General features: G+C 38.3%; 1 protein-coding gene across 1 annotated transcript in view; it reads right to left on the bottom strand.

Annotated features, from left to right (window-relative positions):
* Positions 1 to 23,973, bottom strand: part of LOC122400373 (dystrophin-like) — a 702,582-nt gene that overhangs the window by 372,281 nt on the left and 306,328 nt on the right. The window lies entirely within an intron of this gene.

Here is a 23,973-nt window from a genome sequence, read left to right as displayed (position 1 = left end):
ATTATTTGAAACGAGAATACAAAGTTTACGGAACGTTATTTGGAAATAATCGAGATATCGATTTATTTGAAATAATAAATAGTAAGTTTATTTAATATTTGCAAATAGAAAGTATAATTCTACATTGTGCATTTTAAATTGCAAATACGACGATGGATATGAGAAATATCAACCAAGTATATTTATCCGTCGTTTCGATGAAACGGAATTATCATTTTCGAAGTTATTTGATAAAATAACGTAAAATAATCGTGAGATAAGATGACACGTTGTATTTCGTACAATGTTATTTCAGAAGTACCCAGGTCTGATGTCTCCTAGCCAATGAACTTTCTATCTACGATCCTGAAACACCCTTCGCGAAAATTGTTATTCCTGCGTTTAAACATTTAAAATTCATTTCGTCTTCGTCGCATGATTAAGAATCGATGCTAACTCGTCAGCGAAAGCACGAAAGTTTTGAAGTTACAGGTTGTCATAAAACTCAAACAATCTTCTCGTAGATTTCTATAACACTGAACGATTTTGGCAACCTAAAGTTCCGAAATTTCGAAGCAGTTTTCGCCGAATCTTTCTGGAAGAGTGAAAGTTAACTGCAGTCTCGGGACACCAACTTTTCCAGCCAGCTACGACACGAAGCATTAAACGCGCAATGAAGAATTCATCCTGTTAATAACTTAACGCATCTCCCCTGTAACGAAAGCTCTTCAAGATTACCGAACTTGTTATTTAACGATAAAATACGACGCGAGGCATCGAGTGCAACTTGAGATATGGCGTCTACGATGGAACGAGAACGATGAAATTCTACGAGAATCGGGGTAATAAATCCGAAACACTAACTTTTAATGAAAGAAAGGTTTTATTTCGAGCGTACTATTACTTCCACTCTTGTTCAAACTTCGAACAAATTATTTTAAATCGATCGTATTACTCTGGTCGTCTGCTACATAAATCGTACCGTTTGACTGTTCCAATATACAGTGTGTTTTCGAACCAGTGGTGCAATCCGAAAATGGTCAAATCCGCGAGAGAAAATAAGTCGAAAAAGTAGAGTGACATTTTTCGCGCGAAACTTCATTTTCGAATAAATCGATGTTGAAGATTCATCGAGTACGCGAGCACTCGACTATGCTGCAGACGTGTCAAACCGATTTTGGTTCTCGAGCCAATTTACGCGTTGCTATCACGGGCCACGGAAATGCAATTACTTTGCAACAGTGAAAAATATATTAAACGTCACTTTTTACTTTCAATATTATCTCCATCCAAGAATTATTTATTCAAAATTCAATTCAAAGACTATACTTTTTACTTATTTTTTATGTAGATTTTTAGCCCCCTTTAGTTTCGAGGATTCGAGGATTCTGTATGTAAATGCCAAGTGGTATCACATGTCGTGACGTTTCAAACATAAGTACCGTCCAAAGCGATCATATTATCGCTAATTGCGTACGCATAATAAAGCAAGTGTGGCAAGGTATCGAACGAAATGCGATGTACATAAAGTCCATGGAAACAGAACGCTGGTCGTTGTATACTTAACAAAATATCACGTCGTGCAAACAGTCATTACCATTGTTATGGCACAATTTAAGCGTGCCAGGATTACGAAAACACACGATGAACACCAATTTATCATCCGCAAGATTAGAATTCGACAGACGAAGTTCGCGCCAGAGGAAAAGAAACTTTTAAACGATGGATTGTTCAGAGTAAGAAATATCCTTGTCGAGTGTGGAGAATTCCAAACATACTGTCTTCTTTCGAAGAATTTACATTCTACACAATTTGTGTTATCAATCAGGTTTTAATTAATTAAAATGTCGAAAACATGACCATTCTCTTAAAATTCTTGGATAGCTTTGCTCTTCGTTTGTATTTCTAAGAACCTCAGAACAGTGCTTGCTCGATCGAAAGGCAAATTCTTCTCCGTGCAGAGACAAACAACGTCAAACCGTGCCCACACGAAAACTAGTGTGCCAATCAAGTACAAACACCTTCGACTCTAGCGTATGACATCGACCAATGAGAATATCTAACCGTTACCAGTGGAGACTCTCCAAGAGCATCGCTCGGAGTCAAACAAAGGAAGACAAACACTCGTACGGCTCGGTCAAACACAAGAGATCGCTGTCACACGCGCGGATAGTCCCCACGATCGCAAGATCCACAATTTTATATTTAGTTTACCACTTCTCGATGGACATAGTTTGTTACAAGAATTACTTCGACCAACTACAACATACTCCAACCGACTCCAACTTCTTGCTACACCAGTTACCATTCGAAGGAACTAACTTTTTCGTTACACGTCTCGTATACATCAAACTCGGTACATCACAGAGATATTCGTCTCCGTTTGTCGAAGTTTGAAGACCAAGAGTATCAATTTTATCAATCCTGTCAGATTTGTTCGTAGTTGAATACAGAGTTGTATCGTATGTGTAACCCCTTGTGAATCACACGATCCACAATTTGATACTTAGTTTACTATTTCTCGATGGACATAGTTTGTTACAAGAATTACTTCGACCAACTACAACATACTCTAACAGACTCCAACTTCTTGCTACACCAGTTACCATTCGAACGATCTAAATTTCTCGTTACACGTTTCGTGTACATCAAACTCAGTACATTACAGAGCTACTCGTCTCCGTTTGTCGAAGTTTGAAGACCAAGACTATTGGTTTGATCGATCCTGCCAAATTTGTCCGTAGTCGAGTTCTATCGTATATGTAACCCCTTTAAGACACACGATGATACAAATAAAGACTTCAAACTACGCCATTATTTGAAATCGACGTCCGTTTCTTGCCATCGCGAGCCGTCCACGGGCCAAAAATTGTTTTCGCCGTGGAGTTTGCTCCTTTTTCAGCGAGGGTACAAAACCGAGGAGACAAATCCCGCGAACGAGGAAGAGGGTTGAAAGGTTCGACGTATTTCCAGTCCCGACGCGACACGATTCAGCCCCGTGTTCGGAAGAAGGACTGCGGTGGCCGCGGCTCACGGTCCCACGGGAATTCTGATTACTGATTTACGAGGTTCCGGCCCTGAGAGGAGCAGATCCTTCGTTCGAGAAGGCAGGACCCGGTGCAGATGCCACGAACGCGCTCCGAGAGAGGTAAATCCTATCAGAAGTACTTAGAGTTCAGCATTGCCACTCTCTTGCTCCGTGGCTCGTCGTTCGTAACTGGCAGCGGTTCCACCCTAGTTAACTCCCTCGGCTCGTCCTTTATCTCCCCTATCGAGCTTGATTGGGCTATGACCAAGAATTAACTTGCCCCCGATGCATAGATGGTACGCTACTTGCACCACGGATACGCGTAATCGACGATGAAATTTTTTGCGTCACCGATTTTCGAACTTCAACGTTCTCGAAAATCTTCTTTTCTCCCCCATTTTTATTCTCTTCTTAAATTTGTATCGAAACGAGCAAAAATTTGGTTAACTTGGTAATGCAAGTCTCTTGGAAGGAAGAGACTCTAACTGACTTCGATTTCATGGAGCTTTTGTTACTTGATAAGAGGTTTCTAATTATATGTGTGAAATATTTGCTGCTTGATAGTTTTAAAGATATAAACGTTGAATTTTGAATACTACCCCATTTTTATTCTCTTTTTAAATTTTGTATCGAAACGAGCAAAAATTTGGTTAACTTGGTAATCCAAGTCTCTTGGAAGGAAGAGACTCTAACTGACTTCGATTTCATCAAGCTTTCCGTAATTGATAACAGGTTTCTAATTATATGTGTGAAATATTTGCTGCTTGATAGTTTTAAAGATATAAACATTGGATTTTGAATACTATACAGGGTGTTCGGCCACCTCTAGCAAAAATTTTAATGAGCGATAGTAGAGGCCAAAATAAGACAAAAATCAAGAATACCAATTTGTTGATGGAAGCTTCGTTAAAAAGTTATTAACGTTTAAAGTGCCGCCCTTACTGAATTTTTTTCTCGAAAATGCGCAAGATTTCGGGGGTATGTCTATTCACCAAAAATGACTGTAATTGAACCCTACAACCGAAAATAATTTTTCCACAACGATTTGCAATTTTTTTTCTCCGTTGAAAAATTTAGGCACCTAATTGGATTTTCAGTAAGGAATTTTTTTCTCGAAAGTGCGTACGATTTTGGAGGTATGTGTAATGATAAAAAATTATTGTAATTGATCCCCGCAACGGAAAATAATTTTTTTAGAACGATTTGAAAAATTTTTTTTCGCCGAAAAATTTCAGCACCTACTCGATTTTTTTTCTCGAAAGTAGATAGGATTTCGGAGGTATGTGTACTCACCAAAAATGATTGTAGTTGACCCCCGCAACCGAAAATAATTTTTCCAGAACGATTTGAAATTTTTGAATTTAATTGTTAATAACTTTTTAACGAAGCTTCCATCAACAAATTAGTATTCTTGATTTTCGTCTTATTTTGGCCTCTACTATCGCTCATTAAAATTTTTGCTAGAGGTGGCCGAACACCCTGTATAGGGCAGTGTTGTTGGGTAAATCTATAGTAAATTGAGAGTACTCGAAACACCAGTGTCTTGTTCGTATTTAATAATAAAATACATGGAACTCGGTAACTGGGTGCTATCTAAATTGATATTAGTCCTCGTGAATTAAAATTGAAAAATAAACTGCTAATTTAGAAATAAGAATTAATTTATTATTTTAATTATTAAAATTTATTATTTTAACTTTGAATTCCCCAATACCAAAAACCTCAACAGTGATTATCATAAACATTGTAACAGATTTGAACACGTGTACATAGAATTAAATTTGTACACAATACAAAGCTATCTTGGTTCACGTAAATGTATTTTAGTGATTAAAATTAATTTTCTTTATTGATTCAAATTGTGGCTGGAGTTTACAGGCTATTAATTTGTCCTTTCGTGTACTTTTACGTACAAATGGACGCGGTCTGAATTTTCACACGCAACAGCGTGCACAGTATGCGGCATAACACGATGGTAAATTTGCAGTTACATTTTAGATCTCAAAGCCAGCAATATGTATTTACAAACACGGTCCGCAAACTCCCTGTCATGTTAGTGCAACCTCTTTAAGTTACAACGTAAACGTAGTTTGTACTTCAGCGCGGAATACAGAAACGTTCTGTATATTTTAGGTAAACAATTATTTTCGTTTCTAAAATATGAGTACGTCCCCGTTGAGCAAACATTGAGAATTCTGCGGAGAGTGCACGGAGGCGCCTCTGTATTCTCAAGTTTCATTGGATCGAGTATTCAAAAATGATCAACGGGTCTACGTTAGCACAGCGAAACAGTTAAAACGAAATCACAATTAAATATGTTATTTTTAATAGTTGCAAATATATTCGAAACAAATAAAAAAAAATTTCCTAGAACACGTATCACAGTTGGAAACGTATAAAATATCGATTACAAAGCATTCAAAGAATTCTGATAATATGTCGAAAAATGAATATGTTCAAAAATACTTTCTATTTCCTCGATTTACCATTAAAGATTCAAATAACGAATTAATCAATTAGAAATCATCTTTGAAAAAAGAAAATAACGCGAAACGATGAAAATTTGATAAAATATTGAATAGACACGCAATTTTCATTCACACAATCCTATATGTATAATCTTGTTCAGAGTGACAAAATCTGTAGTCTTTTCACGCAGTTCTCATGTTACAGCAACGGGGGATCTCGAGGCTCAATTTATACGCATAATGGTAACTATCTACGTTGTACTTTTTATTACCCGTGGTTAAGAGCGAACGAGGTCGCAAAAAAAAAAAAGGGGAAGGATCCCTTTTATTCCCGCAGCAACAGAAATGTTAAAGAAGCGTGTTCGTTGTTCCAGCGCGGGAGGGAATGGGAAGGTACTCAACTATAGTCTCCAGTGGCCATCTTATGGTCTTGGCGTGAATGGTCAGCTATGAATGTATACGTGGGTGATGTACACAAAGAAAGAATAAGCCGGAGAGAACGAGTAAGAGCATCGGCCCATGTCGAGGACCGCGTAAATGGTGCATCGTGTTACTTAGCTTTTAACGGGAATTAATACGAGTTACGACTTCCAACGGCAATGCTCGGAAATTTCTCCGAGCCATAAAACCCCCTCCATGGATTACTATCCAAGATTAAAAAGAATTCGTTCGTTTCTTCTTTCGACGGGACCTAACGATATTTAAAAGTAGGCAACTGGAAATTAGCTGGGTCGTGAGATTTATTATCGCGCTCGTACGGGTACAAAAGCTGATTACACGGTGACGAGCAAACCTAACCTCATTACACAAAATAAAATAAATCTTTATAAATACAGTGGAAAAAGAAATTGATAACCAACAGATAGATTTATTGGAATACTAAGTTAAGGATTATAATTAATGGAAAGAATTAAATTAGAAAAACGTGGCATTTTTAGACGAGAAATCAGTGTTGAATATACTTCCCCAGAGTCTAGATGTTTTCTGGAACTGATATTTCAAAATAGTTTTCCTCGAAATCCACGATTATTATGTGAATAAAAATTATGTTCAGATATTAACTCATAGATCCTTATTGCATCGTTGTTGTATTCATGATTTAATGTAATTGTATTACAGTTAAATTTAAAAATATTATAATATTTATAAACGTGTTCTATTAAACACGTTGACATTTAAAAGACTAATTCAGGAGCAGAATATTTACACCCAGTTTCACAGAAAGTGTGTTTGCAATAAGTTTGTAAAACATATTTGCACCAAATAGAATCGTTACATAGTTAAATAAACTACCACACACTGTAGAATAAAATAAAAGTATCATCTCTTTCAGAATTTAGCTTCGTAAGTAGAATTCGAATATTCCTAACTCGTCGAATTACGAGTAACTTTTCTCGAATCTAAAACTATTCGTAAAGGTCCCTAATCTCAAATTTCTTCAGCAGGAATTTAAATTGTATCAATTTTAATACGGAACCGCGAAATGGTCGACGTCGCGACACGAGGAAACGTTTCCTTTGTCGCGCTTTAAACAGCCTCGCCAAGAAAGTTTCGGCCCCCACAATGGAAACGCGGAAAAGTTTTACGGTAATGGTTGGAGAAAAAGAAAGAGGCTCTCTCGCGGCTGAAAACGCTAGCACCGGGATCCGAGAGCACGGTCAACTACTTAACATTATTTGCCAGTTTAACAGGCAAACAATATCGTTTGGTGTAAAGTCGTTTCCAGGCATTTGTTGCGTCCCGCCGTCGCGACTGTCAAAGGATACGCGGAGAAATATCGAGAACCCGTGCAAATAGGAAGGGAAACGTAAGACGGGATTCGCTTCTTCGTTCCAGTTGGCTGTGACACGCGCGAGAAGCAACATTTTCGCGTACGTGTCGGTGAGAAGTCTGCGATTTCCCGGGGATATATCGACGTGACGCGTATAGAACGTTCGATATTACGCGTTCGTATTAAACCTGACGTTTAAAAAAAAGACCATCAGAATTTTAGAGTCGATCCTGAAACGGATACCATAGGGGCGGAATATTATCCACAATTTGGATGGCAATTCGTATCGTTCGACGTTAAAAGAAGATTATGTTTTCAATTCTTTTGGAGAAATTGTGTAGTTTAGAAATTTTATTCTTTATTTTTTCTTCGATCTATAAATTTTATCATGGTGACTTCTTTTTTTCGAGTAAAACTGCTTGATTCGACGAACAAAAGTCTATGGTTGTGAGAAAATTTATTAATTTCTTGGTTGTGCACGCCAACGAGTACGACTTGGCGAAGGCGTCTGACCTGTACTCGATATTTCTACTTGTTTTGGCATCAGTAGATGTTAACAATGATACTATTTTTTTCAACTATTTCTAACTAGTTAGAAGATAATAACATAGCCAAAAATGGCAATAAACAGTCCTTAATCCTTTCGTTCAAAAATGATTAAAATGTCGCAGACAATAATTTGCTTGCAGTCAGAAATTTTTGAAAAACAAGTTTATTGTTTCTTCGATCAGTAATAATTATAAATTTTATCGTGGTGGTTTCTTCTCTTTTTCGAGTTCAACAGACAAAAGTCTGAGTGTATAAGAAAATTTATTAATTCTTTGGTTATGCGTACCAACGAGTACGACTTGGCGAAGGCGTCTGACCAATACTCGATATTTCCACTTGTTTTGGCGCTTGCAGACGTTAATAATGATACTATTGTGTTCGACTATTTCTAGTTAGTCAGAAGATAATAACATAGCCACAAATAGTAATATAGTATTACTGTAACTATTTACAGACATCGATGAAAGTAGAAATAACGAGTAATGGTCAGAAGCGTTCGCCAAATTATACTGGACGCCATCACATTTTCAATTCTTTTGGAAAACCGTGTAGACTAGAAATTTTATGGAAATTTGTGCAAGGACTAATGGCCATGAGTGTACCATATATTATTTTTCCACCCCTTTCTGCGAATTTAGGATACTTGTATAGGGAGTGAGAATAATTTAAGATACAGATAAAATTAAATTCAGTATATACACTGTCATGTTTCATAAAAATTGACGAAATATTTTTAATGCAAACGAACTTTATTTCCACTTTTGGACTTTATGCAGTCTGAATGATATTCTCAACTGAAAAATATCAGCAATGGGCAGTATCGCCAGTGGAAACAATTTGGCGTCACCAGTAACCCCCATATATCGCTCAAGAATGAAATCCTGCGACGTCAAGTTTATAGATCGTATTAAGCCTAGAACCATAAATAATCGTTCGAAAATGCCAGACTGCGCCTTTAAACGCGGAGAAAAACGGTCCCAGGGTGTGTGTAAGTGAAAAAAAGGGTCGAACGAGCGCAGTGTATTTGTCAACGCGTTTAAAACACGCGCGGTCTCTATAGTGCAATTGCGCCTAATTTCCCGGGGGTGTCGTCTGTCAGACGATTTTACAGTCGCATTTCTAAACTGCGAGTCGCTTCCGAAAGAGGTGCATAATTTAGTCTTAATCGATAAGAGGGGGTAGAGGGGCGAAATTCCACGAAACGGTTGGAATTGTTTAATTAAATCGGTCGACGGGACGGCGTCTCCCAGGAGCCGGCCACCACAGACGCGACGCGTGCTAATATTTTCGCGCATGCGAAATTCAATTCGAAGTTTCGCGGTTTCGCGTCGCGACGTAACAAAATCAATTCAGACGGGGCGGCATCGAGACCATGAATTTTTATAGCCGGAGAACGGGAGCGATCACGCGGGGGGAAGAGAAAGAATCAACCGCACGCGTTATCGGATATCGAATTCGGTACCATCGTCTATTTTTCAGGGGTTCTGTTCTATCAATTGAGCGGTTCGCCGGGAATGCAAATTTCTCCTCTCTAATCCTCGACGTCGAAATGGCGGCCACCTAGTCGGCCGGATTGCTCACGAGCCAACGAAACTTGAAATATCAAAACGCGATCGAAATGTCTTCCCAGAAAACATTGCAAGTGTCAAGAATCCAATTTTTCAGGAGGAAGAATACATGCTGACTTTAGAGTATCAACAAAATTTTACTTACTTTCATTAATGATAGGTAGATTGGTAGAAAACAAGGCAACTGCCAAGAATTTCTTTTTCAAGAGGAAGAATGAACACTGTTGCATTTAGAATATTAAAAAAATTTGATTTACTTTCATCAATGATATATAAATTTATAAAGAGCAATGTAAGTGCAAGAATCGAATTTTTCAGGAGGAAGAATAAATACTGACTTTAGAGTATCAACAAAATTTTACTTACTTTCATTAATGATAGGTAGATTGGTAGAAAACAAGGCAACTGCCAAGAATTTTTTTTCAAGAGAAAGAATAAACATTGCTGAATTTAGAATATTAAAAAAATTCGATTTACTTTCATCAATGATTTATAAAATTATAAAGAGCAATGTAAGTGCAAGAATCGAATTTTTCAGGAGGAAGAATAAATACTGACTTTAGAGTATCAACAAAATTTTACTTACTTTCATTAATGATAGGTAGATTTGTAGAAAAAAAGGCAACTGTCAAGAATTTCTTTTTCAAGAAAAAGAATGAACACTGTTGCATTTAGAATATTAAAAAAATTCGATTTACTTTCATCAATGATATATAAAATTATCGAGAGCAATGTAAGTGCCAAGAATGTAATTTTTCAGGAGGAAGAATAAATACTGACTTTAGAGTATCAACAAAATTTTACTTACTTTCATTAATGATAGGTAGATTGGTAGAAAAAAGGCAACTGCCAAGAATTTTTTTTTCAACAGAAAGAATAAACATTGCTGAATTTAGAATATTAAAAAAAATTCAATTTACTTTCATCAATGATATATAAATTTATAAAGAGCAATGTAAGTGCCAAGAATCGAGTTTTTCAGGAGGAACAATAAATACTGACTTTGGAATATCAACAAAATTCGATTTGCTTTCATCAATAACTTATAGATTTGTTGAAAAAATAATCTGTATTTGTTAAAAGCCTGCAAATGCCACGTTAACAAAAAAAATTGAAATGATAGAAACACAGAAACGGAGAAAAATCCCTGAGGATTGTAAATGCCATTGTTAAATAATACATGTACTGTTCAAATGTAATGCACGACAATCCTTAATCCTTTCATTCATAAATTATTAAAAAGTCGCAGAAAATTATTTGCTTGGAGTCAGAAATTTTTGAAAAATGAGTTTATTTTTTTTTCGTTCAGTAATAACTCTATAAATTTTATTATGGTGGTTTCTTTTCTTTTTTGAGTAAAACTACTTGATTCAACAGACAAAAGTCTAAGTTTATAAGAAAATTTATTAATTCGTTGGTTATGCATATCAAAGAATACGACTTGGCGGACGCGTCTGACAAATACTCGATATTTCTACTTATTTTGGTGTCTATTAAACATTTAAAATGATATTATTTGTTTCAACTATTTGTAATTAGTTGTAAAATACTAACATAGTCAGAAATAGTAATATCGTATACTGTAACTATTTACAGACATCGATGAAAGTAGTAAGAACGAATTATGGTCAGACGCGTTCGCCAAATCACATTGGATGCTGCACCCAGAACTAATCTTTACACGAGAAAATTTGATCCTACATTTTCAAATTACTTTACCGTGATTTTCTGTAAGCTAATTAATTTTCGAAATTTTTATTCTTTCTACTTTGACACGGTATTGAGTTTAACACGAGATATTCATTCGATCGTATGACACGGAATCATCTGTTATTGAGGTGATATTATTATATTTCATTTTTAAACAAATACTGTTCGTAATAAACGAGCAACTAATAACAAACTTTACACAATCTATCTCCGGTTAAACGATTACAAAATAGACAAGATCGTTAAACGCAAACAGAATGCAAGAAATGAATTTCCAAAACCCAAACGCGAGATTGTAGAAAAATCAGACTCGCGTGGAATCTTTCCTCGACGAAAAAGTGAAATTCCAGCGAATCGCCGATTAATTGAACAGCCAGGAATGCGTGGCGCGGTTAGGCATGCTGGATGGTAACGGATATTTGTGGCTGCGAAACGGAAGACTTCACTTAACCCACGTAAATGTGGTCGACCAATTAGTACGCTATTTTCGACGGAGAAATCTCAAACCAATACATTATAATTACCTCTTCATTTAACGAGCACGGATTTTTAACATTCCACCGACCGTAGACTCCGCCTACAACGATCGAAAATCTTCAAAAAAGCACGAAGTTACTAGTATCAACAAAAATCAGTAAACATTGGAATATAGTTTTCATCCCTCGATCCTTCAATGAGACTAATTTAAAGGTTCCCCAAAATACATTTGGTCGTACTCTAATTTTACTAATTTACTTTTCTGTTTCAAAAGTATCAATGATTTTATTTTTCATTGCATTTAGTATAGCTATTATTTACATATTTCTTTTTGTTATACAAGTTGACAAATAAAACTGATACAATCATTCTAGAAAAATTGAAAGATAAACCCTTGCGATAATTTGACAGAGATATTATAATTTTTCTAAGTTAAACTAAATACATTTAACTATAATTATGAGCCTTCAGTGAGCTATATTAGATAACACGACGATTCCAAACGAGAAGCACCACTCTTGTCGTCTTTCTAACCACTTTTGTACTCGCACGAATTACCAGATTGCACAGAAAATATGTGATTAAAACAGAAAAAAATAGTTTCTGACGCGAGTACGGTGCGCGTTAAAAGGGGACGAACGCGAAAACACGCGTCACCGAGGAGGACATCCGGTCGACGATAAATGAAATTCCATCGTCGGTTCCAGCGATTTCAAGAACTTTTAATATCGACGTCAAACAACGTCGCGATACCCGCAGACACGGGATATCTTTTCGACGAAACACACAGCCGGGGTCTTTGTCCTCATAACTCATAAGTTTCGGACTATATCGTCCCGAACCGATGTATCGATAATTTCAGTACCGGCGCTCCTGCGGTCTCGAGCGGCGCGCAGAGCTTTCCTCCTATTATCGGGCTACCGGAAAAACGATAGCACTGCGCCATTAACGCCACTGATAACCGTTATTTAAGGGAGTTTCACCGGCCGGAGAGCGGCTTTTAAATTTAACGGAAGAAAAAGTTTGTAATAAAAATCAATTGAAAACCGACGGTGCCTGCGCGCCAGCTGACTACACGGGGCTCCGCTGCCAGAGAAAACCGTAGTGAAATACGGCTTTCAGCATTTTACACCTATAGGCTGGTGTATTAGACTGGAACAAACGAAAATGCATTATCCCCCTCTTCTTTTTCCTTCACAGAATCTCGAAGGACACGTGTCGCGGATGAATGGCCGCCGATAAAATTCGATGCATTCAACGTTTACGGTTAGGTCTACCAAAAATTTCGCCGTACAATTATTTCAGGTGAACAGGAAAGCGTAAAATGCTTCGTGAACATAGGAAGACTCACAGTATGCATACAGGGTGTTCGGCCACCCCTGGGGATAATCATAATGGGAGATTCTAGAGGCCAAAATAGGACGAAAATCAAGAATACCAATTTGTTGATGGAGGCTTCGTTAAAAAGTTATTAACATTTAAAATTCTGCCTGTACTGAATTTTTTTCTCGAAATTGCGTAGGATTTCGGGGGCATGTCTATTTACCAAAAATGATTGTAATTGACCTCCGCAAGCGAAAATAATTTTTCCAGAACGATTTGAAATTTTTTTTTTTCGTCGAAAAATTTAGGCACCTAAAAATTAAAATTTTGTTTTTCATTTTTAATAAATTTGTTTGATACTCTACAGAAAAGTTGTTTAATACTTATGTGTAGGTATCCATGAACTCTAGTGCGCCCCAAAATTTCAATGAAATATATTCATTATTGTAGGAATTTTGGCTGTTTGAAAATTGGACCATTTTTATGGGATTTTTCTCATTTTCCGGGGTCAAGGACAAACTATTCGAATATTTTTGCGATTTATACATATTCTCCACCAAAATACGCGTAGTTTGCTTTTTGAAACATTAAAATCCTCCAAACCGTTCAGAAGTTATGATGTTTTAAACATACGCATGAAATTTAAGGGAAAAATGACATATATGGTCAGGCATTAGATTTTCAGTAATGAATTTTTTTCTCGAAAGCAGGTAGGAATTCGGGGGTACGTGTATTCACAAAAAATGATTATAATTAACCCCTGCAACGAAAAATAATTTTTTTAGAACGATTTGAAATTTTTTAATTGTTTCGAAAAATATCACACCTTCTCAAATTTTTTTCTAGAAAGTGGGTAGGATTTCGGGAATATATGTATTCACCAAAAATGATTATAACTGACCCCCGGAACCAAAAATAATTTTTTCAGAATGATTTAAAGTTTATTAATAACTTGTTAACGAAGCCTCAGTCAAGAAATTAATATTCTTGATTTTCGTCTTATTTTGACCTCTAGAATGTGCCATTAAAATTTTTCCCAGGGGTGGCCGAACACCCTGTATAATAAAATAACGAAACTAGAATCGAATCGTTTAATTCTTTTGTTATTTTCTAGTAAATAAAAGCGTTCCATTCACGTCAGAGCCGCTCTGTAACGGAGTCACGAGCCATAAACTGCAGGGAATTCCATAAACGAGAGTGACTTGAAAAAAACCGTGTCCGTTCGGCGAGTAAATCATAGGACCGTTCCAAAGTGCGAACGTTCGATGGAAAAAGGTAAAAAAGACGCAGGAACATCTGCGTTTATCCAGGAAGGTCCACTGGAATTCGAGTCCAGATGCACTCGAAAGCGAACGAACCAATTTCCCCCCCAGTGCGTTGCAGCCGACGCGGATGGCGCAGGTGCGGCGCGCCGCAACAGCGGCTTGAATTAATCACCCTGATAAATAATAATAAGTGGCGGCGTTCTCGCGCCTAGTTAGTTCGTTATTAATACGCAATTCATATTAAACGAACCCTTTGCTCAACCATAACGACGTACGTGCCCGGAACGTCCCCGTTGGCCATCTAACGGCGCAGAGCGTTCCAGGTTCCGCGTCTTTCCGTCGAATTATTTAATAATCGAACTCCAAATACGTCAGAATTAACCAAAATTAGTTTAGTTTAATGCAGTCGTTTCGACCAGTTGTATTTTGCATTGCCTTACGTGCTAATAAACGTTCTATACCGACGAGGCCGAAATTCCACCTGGTCGAAACGTTTAATAAACATATTAAACTATGCTCGCGGAGCTATGAATTATTTGAATAAATTTTCTGGAATAACAAGCGTTTAGGGAATTTCTGGTAATATGGACACCACGGGGAATACGACCGCTATTGGTCAGATGATTCGAATATTGCGCTGGAGAATTTTTCCGTCCCTGTTCGTGTGCCTTTCCTGATCGTGAATTATATTGTAACGTTCGTTCCTCGCCAATTAGCTTTTTTATTATTTACGTTGCTCCAAAGAAAAGCTTCTGTTTCATTTTATAAAATGGACTGCATGGTGTCTTAACTAAGTATAAACTTTGAGAAGAAATTAAATTTATGCACGTTCGAATATTCTTTTAACAATGAGTTTCGTTCACCGAATATTTGATGGATTAGAATGTTCGGGGGCAGAAAAAATTCGACAAGGAATTCAAGCTATAGCTGGTACACGGCCGCAAGTTTGCTGCTGTGGGCAAGTATCGCGCGTGTTTCATAGTTAATGTCGCGTAATTAATCGATGGCTGATGGCCCAGGCTCGCATCGTCGTCGTGGGACGGCAAAACGGCCGGGCCATTACAAGTTTTCGAGTAAATTTTGCATTCGTTTCCCTCTGTCCGTCGTTGCCAGCTATTCGACGCCGCTGGCTGGCGGAACGACGCGTTGTAAGAGGGGCTGAAAGTTGTTCCGCGAGGCAGATTGTCACGGAGCAGGTCTAAAGCAGCTTATGACTGTACCACTATAGAGTAGTCACACAGAGGGTGAATGGTGGAAACTTTTCTATTAGTGAAATTTATTATTATTATGTGCACGAAATTAAACGAGATCAAACAACAGTGTATACTACGAGTCGATATTAACGGAGCAGCTTATGACTGCACCACTATACAGTAGTTACACAAAGGGTGAATGGTGGTAACTTTTCTATTAGTGAAATTTATTATTATTATGCGTACGAAATTAAACGAGATCAAACAATGGTGTGTACTGCTACTCGATGTTAACGCAAAATGATCCCATTTCTTCGTGACGAGTATACTCAGCGTATATTATAGCTGGTTAATTTGTTACACGTTAAAAGCAACGAGTTTCTCATAATTAAAGCATCGGTATGTCGGTTTAAAGTGTTGTCAAATAAAGCTACCATTTTCCCCAAGTGTTTTGTTCGGTCGTTTGAAAATTTCGACACCATCGGGGGACGTGGAATAAGCACGATCGCGTGTGATTATTGCGAGATTGTAATTGTATCGCGGCTGAAACAGTAAAACGAACATCGTGCGTTTTTATCGGTTTTCATTTATTTAAGCGAATTCGAATGATATCTAGTGGAATTCGACGATAAATTTCCCCGGCGAGTATAAAATAATATAATATGTTCCATTTCCCTGGTTTGATTCCTTTTGTATACAAACAATACAATATAAAATGTATCAATTGTACAAACAAACGAAGCGGCGTGCAATTAATAATCAAAATGAAAAGTACAAAAATTACTCTATTGTCCAGACTATAGAGAAATGTTATAAAAAATGGGAGTCGCAATTTAGAAAAGTTCATTCGGTAGGTACAGTCTTGACTTAAAGTTGAAACAAGGTCAACATCAAACACCTTTTCAAACCCTACGATTGTTGTTTAGAGCAGCTTTTTCGATGAAATTTCTTCATCATTCATCATTGATATAAATTATTTATCTTGATTAATTAAGAATCTTTTCAATTTGTTCGTTTTAGACTATCTTGAGAGCTCCTTGAGAACTCTAGTCGTCTACGTCAGCGAGATTTAAACATGTGTTTATTTCGAATGAAATAACAGTAAAAACAATTACTTAAAATTGTATAAAAGATGCAAATGTGTGCCTAAAATGTGGTTAAATAAATTATGAAAAAGAATTATAATGTTAGACATAGGAAAATTGCTGAATTTCGCAACTTCCTCTGAAATGACCCCTCAAGAGAGTTTGTACAAACACGAGAAAACGCAACGATAAAATCACGACTACAATGTAACCAAATGAACTACAAAAAAGAATCACAACGTTGGACGTAGGCATTCGCTTAAAAGAAATTCATGAAAATTGCTAAATGCCATAACTTTCAGTGAAATGACCCCTAGAAATGAGATAATTTGTACAAAATACAACGATAAAATCGCGATTAAGACGGAGTTAAAGAAATTACAAAACAGAATCACACCGTGGGACGTAGAATTCGCTTGAAAAAAATTGTTAAATTTCGCAACTTCCACTGAAATGGCCCTGAAGAGACAGTTTATACAAACACGGGGAAATGCAACGATAAAATCACGACTACAATGTAGTGTAATAGACCACAAAGAAACACACAACGTTGAACGTAGGCATTCGCTCGAAAAAAATTCATGAAAATTGCTGGATATTGTAACTTCTACTAAAATGGCCCCTCAGGAAACAGTTTGTACAAACGCGAGAAAACACAAGGATAAAATTGCGATTAAAACGTAGTTAAATAAATTACAAAACAGAATCAAAGCGTCACGCGTAAGATTCTATTTAAAATAAACTCCTGAAAATTGCTAAATGGCCCCCTAAAAGACATTTTGTACAAACACGCGAAAACGATAAAATCACGTAGTCCCTGGGAACGAGTACACGGCGTGCAAAAACGATCGCTATTCGTAAATCATAAGTACCGTATAACGCGGTTAGGATGAGTGAATTTATCAACGAATCAGACAGATCGAGCATGAAATCGGGCAAATCGCGTGGATTCTCCCCCTCCGGTTCACGGTCGTATATTCCATAGGATGGGAGGGCGGCGTAAAAATCAACCGACAATCCCGCGGATTTCGTCGGCTCGTAAAATGATTATGCAAAATGCAACGTAGCTTTGGGCGCGCCGGGTGCGCGTTCGCGAAGGGGTGCTTTAATTTTGGAGGCATTGTCGGGCCCCCGGGGAAAATTAAAAGCTTATCTCGCACGGTCCTTCCTTCGTTCCGAGCTGCAGTCGACGTCGCGCGCTCGACGCCTGAGCCCCGCCATTGTCTCTCCGCGGAATTATTATCAACACCGGCGACGATGTTGCTAGATAGTAATTGTTTGAACGTTGATTCCGTCCTATTGTTTGTTCGTCAGCCGCTTTCTTCCCCCGGCATTACGCGTCCTTCTCCTACGACGGTGTGCAACGTCGGGGGGCGGCGAAAACGTAGTTTCCAGCGGCGCGGCACCGTTAATCTTGAAATCGATACGCCACAGGGAGTCTGCCGACGAGTTCACAAGCTTGTCTCTACCCCACCTTCCATTCCAAGGGGAACGATGTTCGTTTCGCGGCCGTTTGCACGACGGTCCCGTTATTACCGTTCTTTTCTTAGCCCTGGTCCTCGACGACTCGATATTACGGATCGTTTTCCGTTAATACGGTTTGTTTAGAGCTATCTGTCTTGATTGGCCGATATCCGCCAATTGAAGGAGCCTCGTTGCGAGAAACGAGTACCTCCGCGTGCAACGAATCCGGAGGAACGGGGCGAGAGACACTTCCGGAGCAGACGTTACAATATTGTCTCAGAAATCAGCGACCAGAGACACGCTTCTACCCACACCCGGCCTACGAACTACGCTGCAATTATTTTAAAAATACTCTTCTGACTATTTTCCAATCGTACAAATATCAATTATTGTATTATTATTTGTGAGGTACGGACTGGACTCTCAAAAAGCATTTTGTTTCAAATCAAAGTTCCTTAATTTCCTTCGAATTTCCACTTTGAAATTGTTATTGACATCGAAAGAGAAATGATTCTTAGAATGATCGCTCAGGGGTTGAGGCACGTTCATCTTTCGTGCAGCGGAAACTCGACACCATAAGATATTTAAACCCAACGATATCGCTGAGTCGCCTTTGTTTTTTGCCGACAACCGAAGAAAAAAAACCCAGCTCGTATCATATTTCGTGCCGTCTCACGTTTCACTGTTGAAAGTGATAGAAATGTTCAACTTACGAATCATGTACTGTATTACAAAAGAACGAATGCACACACAAACCAGAAACGATGTTAAACAATTTATACGCGACAGCTTCTAATTACAAACAAATCTCAATATTTAATTTTGGCTCCGAGTTCCATGGTTACTCTCCTTTTATAATATTAGTATTACAAAATTAATTCTTTCGCGCAACGAGAGCTCCGAAAGACTAAAAGCGTGCTGGCGTTCAAACAGTTCCAGTCAAACGGACTAGGAGGAAAAAACATTTTCTATTTAGAAAAGGCGCGTTTCGGTACTTTCAAACCGGACCGCGGCGTCCGGCGTTTGGGCGTCGCGAAAAGGTAGAAGAGACGGAATGTAACGAGTTAACAAAGATAAAAGGCAACGGACAGCGAAACTTCTATTTATTACTCGACTCACGACGACAATGGACTGGAATTAAAGCGTGGCGCCCGGGCTTGAGTAATTGTTTTACGAGCGGATAAAATTCGCGAACAGTTCGCGCGCGTTAATATGCGGGCATTTTGTTTCGCGGCTATGCCCGGTTTACGCGAAACTTCCCTCTTCCGTCGAAAATTTCTTGGAAATCGCGATAAATCGTGATTCAATCCCCAGGTTTCTTACTACTTATACTTACTATAATTGAAATATATGAAAGCATTGCGGAAGTACTTCGTTTCGTTCGGTCGGTTACTTCGTTAATTGCTTTCCATTCAGCCGCCGCTTCCTGTCCTCGAGTGGGGGAACAAAATATCGTCCCGATATTCCAATATTCAAAGCTTAAGCAATCCCTCTGCAGCCTTGGTGCACTTTCATCATTCGAATCCGTACGCCGCGTTTCGGCTACCAAGATCAATAGACCACAGAGACGGCCGCGTAAGCTCGAAATTTCATTTATACCGTTGATTAAAGCCACCTTCCTGTGTCTGTTTTCGCAAATTCCCCGGGCAGATGCCCCGGGAACGTATTCGTAACGCAGCTTCGAATTGCGTGGCAACTTCGCGAACGACTTACGAAACCAAAACATGTGTCCTTGGCGAAAATTACTCTTCGGGGTTAAGTTTCCCCGCGAACCGTGCAGCGCCGTCGACGTTTAATTTTACACGGCCGATATGTCGATAAATTAGGTGGAATCGCTATATTACACGGTGCAGCGAAGTAACGGTCGTGAACGGAGAGTTCTTGAATTGTTACGCGCCAGTGTCTGACCACAGAACGTATTTAATCGCTTGAAATATTGTGATTTCCACGATCGCTCGGATGCTCGCGACGAACAACTGAAATAAATGGAGCCGGTTCGTTCCTCGAACACGATATCTAAGGAACTAAATAATATTTCATTTTATGTTTTCTACTAGCGTATCCATCGAACGAGAGAAAATATTTATAGGTGTTATTTTTATCCTTTAAACAAATGAGGAAATTGTTTACGAAATTAAATGTCCTAGTCGATTCTTAGTTTTTAGAAGAAAAGTCACGGTGTGGACTATTTCGATTCATTTAGAATAGAAAGTTTATTCAAAATTAAATATTTTCAAGCACGATATTTAATAAAAAATACACTTATTGTATTATTTGGTATTTTTGTACGAATATAGAACTATTTAATAATAGTTTGATTGTATTATATTAACTGTATGCTCTTTTTGGATTTATATTAATGCTGTTCCACTGTAACTTCTTTACTGTAATACTTATATGTGGAATCTCCGAAGGGTGATTTTACATGCCAAAATTGGTCGAAAATGTATGATAAAATGTTCTTGTGAAATACAAAGTTATCGAGATAACTGAATATTAAAATATGAGGAGTATGCCTGTGATTGAATAGGGTTTCACTGGTGCGTCCGACCAATGCTTGATATTTCTACTTGCGCGCCTGACCAGTCCTCGATATTTCTACTTGCGCGTACTCAGTGGATTTTCAAAACCGATTCCCTCGAGAATAAAACATTTTATAGAGTAATTATATCTTAAATTATTTACTTATTTTCCGGGATAATCTGCATATATTCTTCTTTCTGTATCATGTTCTTTGCGTAACTATTTTTTTCTACGCAAAGAATTTAATTATCGAAAATAAATAAATAAAAATTCTCGTCTTAAAAGTTCCGTGAAATCAACAGACCAGAGTTTGGTAAACGCGAAATAAAAATATCGTCCAAACAAATTTCACTGTAAAATCATAAATTCTATACTATCTATATTACCACGAATCTACGTTAATGAATTGAAGAATGTTTATCTTTCGAATGTCTTCGTTATCGCAGAAACCTGCCGTGAAAACATACTCCAAGGCATAAACAGCGACAGAACACAATGGAACGAAATAAAAGATAATAAGAATGTCGCGTCTCTGTCACCTAGCTTCTTCGCGGTCAAACTGTAGCATCCAGGGCCTTATTAAACTCGTCGACGTATACGGTGTGTACGCTTCCGACGGCACGGTGGACGAAGGCAAAAAACGCGCGAGTTTCGAAATCGAAATCCGATGGACACACGGGTCGGGTCGTCGTTGTCATCAAGATTTATGAGCCGGTGGTACATCTCCGCGTGTCGTTCGACCCCGGACTCCCTGTTGGCGGTAACATCGTAATGATATAGTGTCGCCACGGAGAAGTTTACGTTAATGGACGTGGAGGGGGTGCGAGTAAAATGTGTCCGAAGTTTGGACGTCACTGGTGCGGCTTTAAGAAGTTGTCTCGGTCGACGCTCCGCTGGGATAGGTTCCATTGTGCGAGGAGGTCGGCTGGTAGGTGGTCCGTTGGATGAAGCTGAAGCGGATGTCTCGGTAACGGGGCGCGGTGCGACGAGCAGTGTAGGCTTTTGTCGGCAACTTCCTTCCGCTATAGTTCGCCGAGTATATTGGCTTAGTTTCAAGGGACGTACTTGGATACACAGGTCAAATATATTCGCGGACATCTTCGTCTCGGGTGACGACGCCTACGGCTACGCCCACGCCACCTTCGAAAAACCGATTTCGAATCGGTACAAAAATTCCCTTGTAATCATTTCGTTTCTTATTTAGAATTGGTTCGACCCTTAGCACTCCAAGGAATTCAGTTTTCTTTTACGTCGAATCGACACCTGGACGTTACTGGTGCTGCTTCTCTCATTTTGTTTGGAATTTCAAACAAGGTTCGAGGATTGTTTGGGACGCGTTTGTTTTTCAATGTTACTTAAATTACTTAACTGCACATAATTTGGTCATCTGGTAATTTTACCTCTTACTAACTTTCAACAATAGGAGGTGACATTTACTAAAGTCATAGCCATAAAGCCATTAGTTTTCAAGGGGTAATTTGGGCCCAGCTACCTGTCCCTTGGCATCGCGGACCACTACCCCCGTACGAACCAGCAGTGGGTAGGATTTGTAGACCACGAGGAATGGGCAAACTCGGATTTGCGAATTAAAATACCTCCCACAATTCAATTTCGTATTTAAAAAGGACAGAACAGGACGAACTGAGAGTATACAAGAATACAGTACCAGAGAAGAGAGTACGAACAGAGTGCAAATAGAGTACACGAATAGAACAGAATGCAAGAATGCAAGTTGTAACGAACTAAACCTTTCAAAAACTTTTACGAACCATTCATATATCATTGTTACATTTCCTATTAACACGTTTATCTATATATATTTGTTAATAAAAGTATCGTGTTTGTAAATAGATGTTATATTTTCTATTTGCTATATAAATCGGCTTCACGAACTTTGTGGGAGCCAACACATTTGTATCGTTAAATTTTGTGCCATAGATTTGTGTCGTTCACGAATTTCAAGGTGTCCCTTATATGATCCTTGGATGTTAAGGCCATATCTGACCTAATGAAATAAACCAGTCTTTGCTGGTCGAATTCTCTACATTCGTACAGAATGTGGTTTGTTGTCAGATGTGTGTTTCCACAGAAGCTACAATTTGGTCTTTTTGTCAAGGATGTACTCGTGTATTATTTTTGTATGGCCACTTCTTAATCTGGAGATTACAGTTCTTTCTTTATTGGTAATGAGACTGGTGTTTACTGCCATGAAGAGTCTTGTGTGATATTGTGCATGTTGGTTGTTTTTGGGAATGCAGTTTTATGGAAGCAATTTTTAGGCGTATTAAAATTATTCTTTGTCCTCGGAGTGTTTGTAATTTTAAAATTCTTCGTTCGGGTGTAAATTAAGTGCCTTGTGGAAACTGACTAAAATTGCAGAAGATTATTCGAAGTGTAAGTTCGATGTAAAGGAGGAACTCTAGACATTGTCGCGAAAGGGGACGCAAATGGTCGATAAATAGGAAAAACGCCGCCATCTGCATTATACGCGCGCTAGGTTTGACGCTATTCCTGGAAGAGACTTGCATCAGCTGCTCGCGACTGCTAATTTCCTTCCTGTCCAACTGCCTGGCAGACGTGCACTTATTGATTTCAATAGAATTACTTTGGAAATGCCTCCCTTATTAGATTACATTAGGCGACATCTACCTTTCCGTAGCCTTTCGAGCATTCTCATAAACTGGCCATCGAAAGCTGGTCCCTTTCTAGAAATTCCATCTGAAAATTTTCGTCGACGTTCGCGACTTACGCTTGCGTCTTACATCGATGAACTTTCGAATTCAGGCACGCCAAACAATGTAACAGTAATGGAATCGCTGGCAATTTTGCAATGACATAATATTTTCCATGTTTAATTATAATTAACGTTTGCTTCATTCACACTAGAACTACCAAAACAGTCACAATGTTCGTAATTTCTAATAAAACTCATGCAAAATTTGTGAAAATTTCACATCAACATAATACATTTCCTCACACATCTATCGTTCTAATTTCTTTGGTACAAATAAATACACTATAATTGTCGGTAGTTCTAGTGTTAATATCAAATTTCTGAAAGTCGTCGATTTGGCGGGTTTCAGATTTCAAATTTGAAGTTACAGAATCTATAAATATTATTTGTTAGCAATTTAATTGAAAGAAAAATTGCATTTCAACGTAACCATCGACACGACGAGATTTAATAAAAATATGATCAATAACCGCGCAAATCTAGGGTTAAACTTGCTCGAGACTTAATTGTACCTTCCCCAGGTATCGTATCTCCATTTTCCTGTAATTTTCACAGTATCAACATCGACTGAAATTCACATATCAAATATAAAGAGTGCTATTGAACGTACGCGATCGTTCAAGATGCAGGGGGAATGATAATATCCCGGAAACGTCGAGACGGAAGGATCCTCGAGAAGAGGCGAACGGAATGGGGGAGGGTAAGGGGTGTCATTAGCGCGAAAGTATAGTCCTCGAAAAGTTATGGAGCGACCCAGACGTTGTTTGTAAACTTTTAACGCTACACTGGCAGCCATACCGTCAGTTACACCCCTTTAATCCAGCCGCAACCGAGAC

Source organism: Colletes gigas, unplaced genomic scaffold, assembly GCF_013123115.1.
Source record: "Colletes gigas isolate AHSC1104 unplaced genomic scaffold, ASM1312311v1 Colletes_gigas_Sc00017, whole genome shotgun sequence".
NCBI classification, from domain to species: Eukaryota; Metazoa; Arthropoda; class Insecta; order Hymenoptera; family Colletidae; genus Colletes; species Colletes gigas.
This window is presented reverse-complemented; position numbering and strand designations above follow the sequence as displayed.